This window comes from Cynara cardunculus (genome assembly GCF_001531365.2).
Source record: "Cynara cardunculus var. scolymus isolate 2C chromosome LG 8, CcrdV1, whole genome shotgun sequence".
NCBI classification, from domain to species: Eukaryota; Viridiplantae; Streptophyta; class Magnoliopsida; order Asterales; family Asteraceae; genus Cynara; species Cynara cardunculus.
In genome coordinates this window covers 16,149,851-16,160,299 of record NC_037535.1, presented here as the reverse complement: position 1 = coordinate 16,160,299, position 10,449 = coordinate 16,149,851, and positions in this window count along the sequence as shown.

Genomic DNA, 10,449 nt, shown 5'->3' with positions numbered 1-10,449 from the left:
TGGAGAAAGAGAGAAAGATGATGGAGGAGATGAGGATGTCGATGATGACTATGATATGGCATTTGACGTCAAGCTTCTCCTTCTAGCCGTTGATACCGTCCTCTCCAAGGTCAACGAAGTTCACCAAGAGATGCCCCGCCAAGGCGATCTTGATGCGAACTTCCTAGCACTTCAGGCGGACGTTCACGAAGTTCAGAGTCAGCTCAAGACTCTCCTGGATGCTGTCCGTCAACCAGCTCCAGTGAGTGCACCCTCCTTCTCTGCCAATGATCGCGCTCAGCTCTCACAAACGCGTGAGGCAACGACAACTCTAGCCAATGCTTTGTAAAGGCTGGAGGATTCCATGGTTCTCCAGCGTCAGCGCTTGGACGAACTCTCTGGACAATTCTTTCAGGTTTTTGCCAGAGAGGGGGATATGAGGTCCAACGCTGGTGGATCATCTGATGCTGCTCCTACAGCTTCTCAGGCTGTTGGCCCAGTATCAACTTCTGTTGCAGTTGAAGCTGAGGCTGTTGAAGCTGAAGCGGTTACTACTCTGGTAATCCCTACCACCGAAGCTGCCCAAGTTGAGGTTGTAGAAGCCATCCCTAGGGATGATGTCCATACCATACCATCACTGCTGCTGGTGATGATGATGATGTTGATGTGTATGAAGAAGATGATAATGAAGACGATGATGAACCTGTCATTCCAGACACCGGAGATGATCTAGATGATGATGACGACGATGATGATGAAGATGACTTTACCATCATGTTCCAGAAGCCATCAACCATTACCAAAGGTGTTGTCCTCAGGGAAGCTCAATCCCAGGGGAAGCAAAGACAAGGTGAATCGACTCCATCAGGGCACCAGGACCCCAAGTCTAAAGGCAAGACGGTCGCTGAAGAAGGTAACTTGAAGGTACTTTTTGCAAGCCCTCAACAAACCTTATTTGAAGACTCTACCTCTCAAGTAGTGATTACTTCAGAATACCAACTTCACATCCCTTCAACAACCTGCGGTCGACTAGAGTGGGTATCTGATCAACCCAGCTCTTATACTCCAACAGACCAGCAGATGTCTCAGCTTAAGGAGTTGCTCGACCAGACTAGAGTAAAAATTACTCTTCGTACCTCTAGTGATGGTGAGTTTGACTTTCTTTCTGAAGCTGAAAGACTCGAGGCATTAAGGGCTNTATTTTAGATTTTTTATATTTAAAATAAGATGTTTATTCTGTATTTGATTATGTTTATATGCAATTAGTTATACGGATTCGAATATGAAGTTTTATTAAGTTGTACTTACGCACAATTTACTTGTAATCCTAAACTTTAAGTAATATGCATCAATAAACAATACTTCATACATAAAAACTGGTTTTTAGAAGTTTTTATTAAATGCTTTATAATATAATATAGATAGAGGGTTCACCAAATGCAACTCCCTTAAATATTTTAACCAATGCAATTTCATCTGCACCATACAATAAAACAATCAACGGTTGGAGATAAGGTGGTTGTGGTAGGAGATAAGATTGTTACAGTTTTAAAATTTTTAAAACGAAAACATTCATTAAAAGGGGGGGGGGGGGGATGATCTACGATTATGATTAAATTTCATCAAGTTACATTTGTTGTAACATTTGAAAAAGGTTGCATTTGATGAGCCCCGTGTATATACGGGCAAATCAAATAGAAACCATCTATAAATTAAGAACACGATGAACTAATATTGACCACACATTTTTAACTTCCATGATTATCTTATTAATTATATTAATTACCTTATCGATCGTTTTCTAAAAAAACTCATTTTTTCCCATTTGAAATAACCGGATCGATGTAATGTTTTGTTGGTGAAACGACATTATACTCAAAAGAGATCAATATCATGTGTTGTTTCATTGGTGAAACAACGTTGTATATCAAAACAAATCAATCCAATATGTTGTTTCATTGGTGAAATATGATGTTTCATTGGTGAAACAACATTGTATTATCAAAACATATTAACAAACATCAACTCATGTGTTGTTTCATCATTGAAATAAAATCTATTGTTTCAAAATCAAAACAAAAAGTGAGTTTTTTAGGGAAAAAATGATAAGGTAATTAATAACATAAGCATGGAGCTAAAAATGTATGGTCAATATTGGTTCATAGAGTTTCTAATATAAAGAAGGCTTATATAATGTTTTCTTATAAAATGAAGTGGATAAAATAATACAAATATAGAATCATGACTCCTTATCTCGGGTATCCCAATCCAACCCCTCCAAAACTTTGATAAGTCGTTCTGAGCACCACTGTTCTGCGACCTGAACCTCTTTGCAACCCTTTGAACTCAAACCTAATGTCCTCACTCCCTCGTCACTACAACAAAATCGAATTTATAAGATGTCAAAAATATTCAAGTGTTTTAATATATTGCTTATACGAATTAACCTATAGGACCAGACAATTGTTTGCCAAATGTAAAAGCATTGCAATAAGTTTATACATAAGTTATTCTTGGACGTCTTAACAAGATTTTCTGGACACTTTTAAAATAAAATGTTGTGTTACTTTTTTTAGCGTATACTCTTGAAAAATGTCCTATAGACGCATTTTTTTACATGACACTTGTTTTGTAAGACACTTTTTGAATCATATCATTTGAACCAACTAATAGGAGGTTTTATTTCCAAAGTGTCCCAAATACCCAACAGTGAAGAAGTTCATTTTTCCTTTTCTGTCTTATTAGAAAAAAGGACATAAAAGTATGACGGACGATTGGAGTAGATCAGTTTCAGTTGATATCTTTATCATTGTTCAACACTTATCCATTGATCTAATATTGGAAAGATCGTCAACAGGTCTTGGGTCTTTAATTGCCGGTGACTTCGAATTTTCTTCACCATCACAGTCAACAACAAACTTTTAGTAATTTGGTCATTAGTGAATATACCAATTGATGATCGAAATATTTTCAATCTGGAGTTATTTTTAAGTGTTAAATATTGTTTGTACATTATCAAATCTTCTACTAAGTAGGGCTCAACAAGCATGACCAATCATCAAAGGGTTGGAAACCTATTTGTCAAAGGCGAAAAGAATAGAGGAAAATGAGTTTTTGAGAACCAGAGCTTGTGGTTTCAGGACGGTGACGAAGGATAGAAGGGTAGGTCATGTGAAAAATGTGTCGGTTAACCATGCTAAGACAGATAGAAGTTATGCTTTGCATTTTAAGAGGTGCCAACTGTTATAACCGGGTTTCCTGCAAACCTGGGTCAAGGTAATCTTATGTGTTTATTATGTGAATTATATGATAGCATGCATGTTATCTCGATATAAATACATGGATTATGTGTACATGTGTGGTAATTTGATATTATACATATATGTGTAGATATTACTTGGATATAGGCGGTTATATGGTAAAAGTTAGATGAAGACATTATTATATATATATATAACTCAAACCTTCATGGTTAAGAAATGATTGGTTTTAAAAATATTATCTTCACCGCCTAAAGAGTTTTATATTGAATAAATATTCATCACCGCCTCACTTAAATATAAAAGAGGAAGATAAGATAAAAATCTTATCAGTTTCCTGTTTTACAAAAAGGGAGGGTTTAAGAAAGAAAGGAATTCAAAGGCGGTGAAGGTGTTCTTGAAAAGTATTTTTGAAGAAAATTGTTGTTTAAAGATTCTGTTATTTGTTGCGTGGTAATCTGCAGAATTTGTGATTTTAAGGTGAGTTTTTAAACTACTGTTCGATTACAACTGTGAGTTTAATTTATTGTGCGATTTTATAAGCTATTGAGTTTTGGTGACCTGAGATTTAAAAAGAGTTAGTAAAACTGTTTTAAACAGTTATAGGAATTGTTGGGTGTGTTGATCCTCTCTCTCAGTGATTTGATGATAATCCCTTTTATCTATCGATATAATTTTGTTTCTGTATTTTCAGTTCCAGCGATCATACACTGAGTATGTTCAGTGATCGCTGAGAAGCTTGTTTTATAAATCCCAGAGACAAACAATACTTCAAGAAGACAACACTCACACCAAAGAACCTTCAGCGAATGTCGAAGACAGAAACTGAAGATTAGAGACTGGCGAGTACGTGATCTGAAGCGGTATTCAGTGATTACGAGCCTATCTACAAATATGTGAAGACTGCTCTAGCTTCATCGAATGATTATGAGACCTCCAGGTTATTCCAGCATTCAGCGATCAAAGGAAGCTTGCTTAGCACGATTGTTGTTGTCTTGTCCTTTTGCAAACAAAGGACAAACCCATACCCTTACTAAAGTTAGTACGGTACGGAGCCGATTAGTCGACTCTTTGTCCACYAACTTTAGGCAAGGATGTCTGCTCAAGAATAGTGCTTTTGTACTATTCACTGTAGCAAAGGACAAGCCTTCCTCTTAAGGCTTGACACGCACTATATACCCAACCTTACTGCATTAAATGAACATTTAATTCACTGGATATAAATAGAAGTGTTTCTTCTCCATACAGAGTGCGCGCATCACTCTCTTACCATATTCTTACTTTAAGTTTCTTCTAGCTTAAGTAAAAGATATTTCTTTTAGCATTCTCTTTTCATGTATTTGCTAAAACTCTATGTGTGACCAAAGGTTGTTTAGATAGGTTTCTTATACCTTATCTTTCCGCAAACAATCTTGTAAAATTTGTATTGATCTTCTCTATCAATATATATTTTAAATTTGAAAACTTTGTGTTTGTATTCATCCCACCCCCTTCTACAAACTGTTTCTTATCTTGTAGACCCTTTTGGGACCAACAAGTTGTATCAGAGCAGTGTTTTCTCTCTTTACTTGTGTATTGTTATTTTGTTGTATTAACTTATCTCTTCTTTGATAACTTACTGCTTTCAAATGGCTTTACAAATTACAAACACACACACACAAGACAATGTCTCTCTTGCCAAACCTCCCCGGTTTGTCCGTGACAACTTTAGTCTCTGGAAGAACCGGATGTCCCTCTTTTTGGAAGGTGTGGATCCTGAAATTCCACACTATATAGAAAATGGACCATATATTCCATTTGCTATTGTTCTGGCTGTTCCAGCAACAGCTACGACTGCCGCAATTCCTGAATGACAGATTCCAAAGCTTCCACATCAGTGGAGCGATGAGGACAAGAAGAAAATAGCTATAGACACGCGTGCTCGGTCTATAATAGCTATGTCTCTTCCTGATGAGATTTATCACTCTGTGATGAAACTCAAAAATTCTAAATCCGTATGGGATACTCTATGTGTCCAATATGAAGGAACCACTCAGGTTCAGGAGACTAGAAAGATCAATCTAGTAAGACAGTACGAAAGCTTTCTCTGTGGAAAGTCTGAAACGCTGTCTGAAGTGCATCAAAGATTTAATTGCCTTCTTATTGATCTTAGGGCTGTCGACAGGGAATATTCTAATTTTGAAACTTTGACTAAGTTTCTAGAATGTCTTCCTGAGTCTTGGGACACCTTTTCCATGTGTCTCAAGATGTCAAATGACATGTCCACTCTTTCTCTTTCGTCTTTATACGGAATTCTGCTTAACCATGAGCAATCTCGTCAACTGAAAAGGAATCTTGTAAAAGAATCCAGGGAAATGAAAAGCTATCCTTTAGCTTTGATATGTGAATCTTCTTCAGTTGATACTTCTACTCCTTTTGTTTCTTCTCTTCCTCCCGTGGTCATCACGGAGATGGACTCTTATGAGGACATTTCAGAATCTGATTTTAGAGATTTTGATGAGTCCTTGGCACTCCTAACTAAGTCATTTAGGAGGTTCGCCAATAAGAGTAAATTCCGTAGATCTCCTCAGCTATCCCTAAGGGAAAGGCCAAAGTCTGAAAGAATAGACAAGGCTTCAGCTGTCTGCTATAATTGTCACCGGCCTGGACACTTTGCAGGTGAATGTAGATCGAAGAAGACTGTGACGCCATCCTCTAAAGCTCCTTCCTCCAGGATCGTAGATGAAAAATATTCAAAACTGAAGGAGAAGTACAAGAAGATGAAGAAAAACCAGCAAAAGTCTAAAGGTCTTGTTGCTGAAGAGCATGACTGGGCTGAATCATCTGATGAATCATCTTCTGATGAAGAAGATAAAGCCTACATCTGCATGATGGCCATTAATGCTGATGAAGGATCTTCTGAAGCATCCACATCCTCAGAGCCATCTTCTTCTACTCAGGTATTTATCCTAGATGAACCCTCTTCTTCTTCTTCTAGTCTTTCTGCACTAGATACTCTGACGGTTGACCTTTACAATGCCCTCAATGGAAAATCAAAAGCTGAAATGCTTAATGTTGATCTTCATGAACAATTGAAGATTTTCCATTCTAAGATCAAAGAACTGACCTCTGTTGAGGAAAATCTTAAAGATCAGGTTATTGTAAASCAAACCATCACTGTTGAAYGTGAAAAGGCTATCGCTGAGCGTGAGTGAGCCATCGCTGAACTCAAGGCTGAGAAAGCTACCATTGAAGGGTGGTGTAAAGCTTTTTTTAAAGCCTCTGAGATCTTTAACGCTCAGATTCCCGCCAAGACAAAGACTGGTCTAGGATTTTCCTATGATCAGGAAGATAGTGTTGTAGACAGGTCCATGCTCAAGTGTGGNCAGAGTGCGCGCATCACTCTCTTACCATATTCTTACTTCAAGTTTCTTCTAGCTTAAGTAAAAGATATTTCTTTTAGCATTCTCTTTTCTTGTATTTGCTAGACCTCTGTGTGTGACCAAAGGTTGTTTAGATAGTATACCTTATCTTTCCGCAAACAATCTTGTAAAATCTGTATTGATCTTCTATATCAATATATATTTTAAATTTAAAAACTTTGTGTTTGTATTCACCCCCCCTTCTACAAACTGTTTCTTATCTTCTAGACCCTTTTGGGACCAACAAATATGTTCAAGGTACCTTAGATCATGGGATTATCTACTCTAAGGTAAGGAATTTCAGTTTGACTGGATATAGAAACAGTGATTTTGGTGGCAATTTGGATGATGGAAGAAGCACAACAGGATACATCTTTAGTATGGGATCAAGGGTTGTGTCTTGGCAATAAAAAAAACAAAGTGTGGTGGCATTATCTTCTGCTGAGGCAGAGTATATGTCCCTGTCAATTGATGGTTGCCAAGCTTTGTGGTTAAGATCAGTTGTGGAAGAACATGAACATGCACAAGATAGTTCTACTACCATATACTATGACAATAAGTCAGCTATAGCTCTCACTAAAAATCATGTGTTTCATGGAAAAAGTAAACACATAAGAATCAAGTTCCATTTCACTCGTATTTGATGGAAAATGATAAAGTAAAGATAGAGTTCTGTGGAACAAAAGATCAACTAGCAGACTGCTTCATAGAGGCACTTCAAGTTGGAAGCTTTAAGATGATGAAAGAAAGGTTAGGAGTCTTATCCTTACTAGCTTAAGGGGGTGTGTTGAATTATAAGCTAGTAAGGTTAGATTGGTTAAGTGATGCTGACGATTCCTGCAGTTAATTAGCAGTTGATTGATATTAGCTAATATGGTTGACAGTTAATTAACCGTCAACTCTTAATAGTTGTGTAGTTTTTGTAAAAGGTTATAACCCTTGATGAACTATATATTTGTAAAGACATCCTATGAAGAAGGTTACTGATTTGTTTCAATAAAAGTGATACTAGATGTTGTATAGATTCTAATCCAACATCACTCTCCAGATGCGAACATTCACCTTCCTCGGAACCCACCTGCTCCATTAGATTACTTCATATTTTTGGTGTAACAACTATTATTTTTATTAAATTTATTTAAATTAATGGAACTTCATATAAGAGTCTTAAAACAAAAAATCCATTCAAAGATTCAAATAGCCATTGTCTTGAATAGACCATTGAAGCTTGATTGAATGGACGATTCTTGGAAAAGACTTGGCATTGACCTTGTCTTCTCCTAAAGAATCAACATCATATGAAACCACCAATAACTTTCTATTTTGTGTGTATTACATGCATTTCAGGAGCAAAGTTAATACTTCTCTAAGATGGATTGAATTTCATATTTTGTTTTATAGGTAGAAATACAATTCAATTTCCATATAATATAATTATTTTGCCCAAACTTAAAAAGTATATTAGAAATAAACATTATGTCATCTTTAATTTGATGCTTGTATTGACATATTAGAAACAAACATTATGATAGTGAGGGATAATTTTCTCCGTTAACCATTCATCTCTCTCTACGTTTATTTTTATAACAAATTTCGTCTCAATCTATTTTTATGTTTATAGCATAATTGGTCCCTCCCTCTGCTTTGATTTTTAATGGTTTTGGTCCCTTCATCTAATTAATAAAAACTTGACAGGACAAACATATATATCTTTTAATGTGCAAATTTACCAAATGTGACACCCAACTTTGTATTATTTGGCGTATAGTACCCTCCAAATTTGGTGATTCACTAGCCACTAAAACAAAATCTTTCATGTGTTATCGTTCGGTTGAAAGCAAAACATAATTTTGTGTGAATTATACCGCTCGATAGGAGATTGTTGAAGTTCTATTCGCCACTTATCGGTACTTGAGCGTAACCAAAGAATAACCACCAAAGATACAATGCATTCAAATAATTAACAAGCACGCGACATGAGTATTTTGATCAATCAATATTCATTAAATCTCTTTCCTATACTTCTTCATTCTTCTGAGATAGGAGAAGGACGTAAGAAAACTGTTGGTTTATATAGACATGGCTAATTTCATAAGAATTATTACCGGATCACAGACACCATTAGAAAAATGATTTTTACTGATGAAATATATCAACGGAATTTTCCATCGGGTGATTAACGATAGATCATCGACGGATAAGAAATTATTAATTAAAAAAATTATCCGTCGAAAATAAATCGGTAATTACCGACGGATTTGAAAACCGTAGATAATTACCTATGAATTACCGAAAGATTGTGAAATTATCAATTAAAAATTTAAAATATTCGTTGGAAACCACATGTATTCCGACAGATATTTTAATTTTTCAATTTTTGGAGTTTTTAAAAAGTTAAAATATCGGTCGATAATTACCTACAAATATTTTAGTTTTAATTTTTTTAATTTAAGAGTCCTAACGAATTAAAAAAAAAAAATATCCATCAATAATACGGGTCCATCAGTGGTATGTCGGTGAAGGGGGCCCGTCGGTGATGCCTTTACCCATTTTCTCCGACAAACTTTCACCGATAAATCATCGACGGATCCATCAAAACTTTCACCGATAAATCACCGATAAATTTTTTCGTCAATGTTAGTCTTGTGTTTTATTTTGGGAATGACACAATGTGCCATTAAAACTACCGAATTCATGTGCCTTTATAAAAAACAACAAAACTTGTTTACAAAGTTCGGTCTTCATGAAACTTCCATTCAATTCTTTACAAAACTTTTATAGAAAAAAGTGTATAACACCATCTTTTTTGAGTGGTATTCGTCCTACATCATTCTATAACTAATTGTTTTATAAGGATAAAAACTTGTTTTATGAATGTAACTCCTTTACATATGATATTATTGGTTCTATGAATTATAAATCACATTAAATATTTTTTATGACGGTTGATGAAGGGAATGGTGACAAGGAAAAATAGAGGGGAGAAGGAAAAATAGGTGATGAAGGGAGAGGCTAATGGGATAGATCGGTGGTTGAGTAGTGTGTCTGTTTATGTATACATGTAGGGAATGTTTTGTATGTGCGTGCAACATGTGTTTACGGGGTTCACGTACGGAGATGCGTCTATTTTTCGTATGTGTATTTAAAGTGGAGCCACATTAAAGCTTACTCTATTTCAAAATAGGGTTGGATTTCGGTTATAAGAAGAGCTAAGATGAGAAGTGTAAGAGAAATCTCCACCTTTGGCTGTACAATAGGATGAGATACATCGGATCAATCCCCATATCAAACGTGGTTCATGGGTGGGTTTGAAATTTTACCTATAATTATTGATTAACAATCTCTTTTCAAGGTAATATTAACGTACATATTGTACAGAATATATTCTATGTACATAATAATAGAAGTAATTGGTTACTTAATTAGTTAATTACATCGATGTGAGCTTTTTAAATTGTTAGTAATGGGACCGAAAATGAAGTTTACTCCATGTATTATGGCCTATATAAGGTTAGCCTGGGAAATCACTCGAATACTACTCCACTTGTACTAAGCCACAAAACAAAGCTATGAAAACCCTTTTTCTAATGTGGGTGCTACTTCAAATGCCCACGTGGAGGTGTAATTGTTCCCAGGGCCGGCCCTGAGATTTTGGATGTCCACGGCGGAAAGTAAAAATAATGCCCCTTATACGTGTAAATAAAAACCAAAATAAACTATTTGAAGGGTTTTGGAACCTAGTCAATCTAACAAAAAAAGTGCCCCTTAAATATAACAAAAATGATGCAACGGGAGGGACATAAACCAAA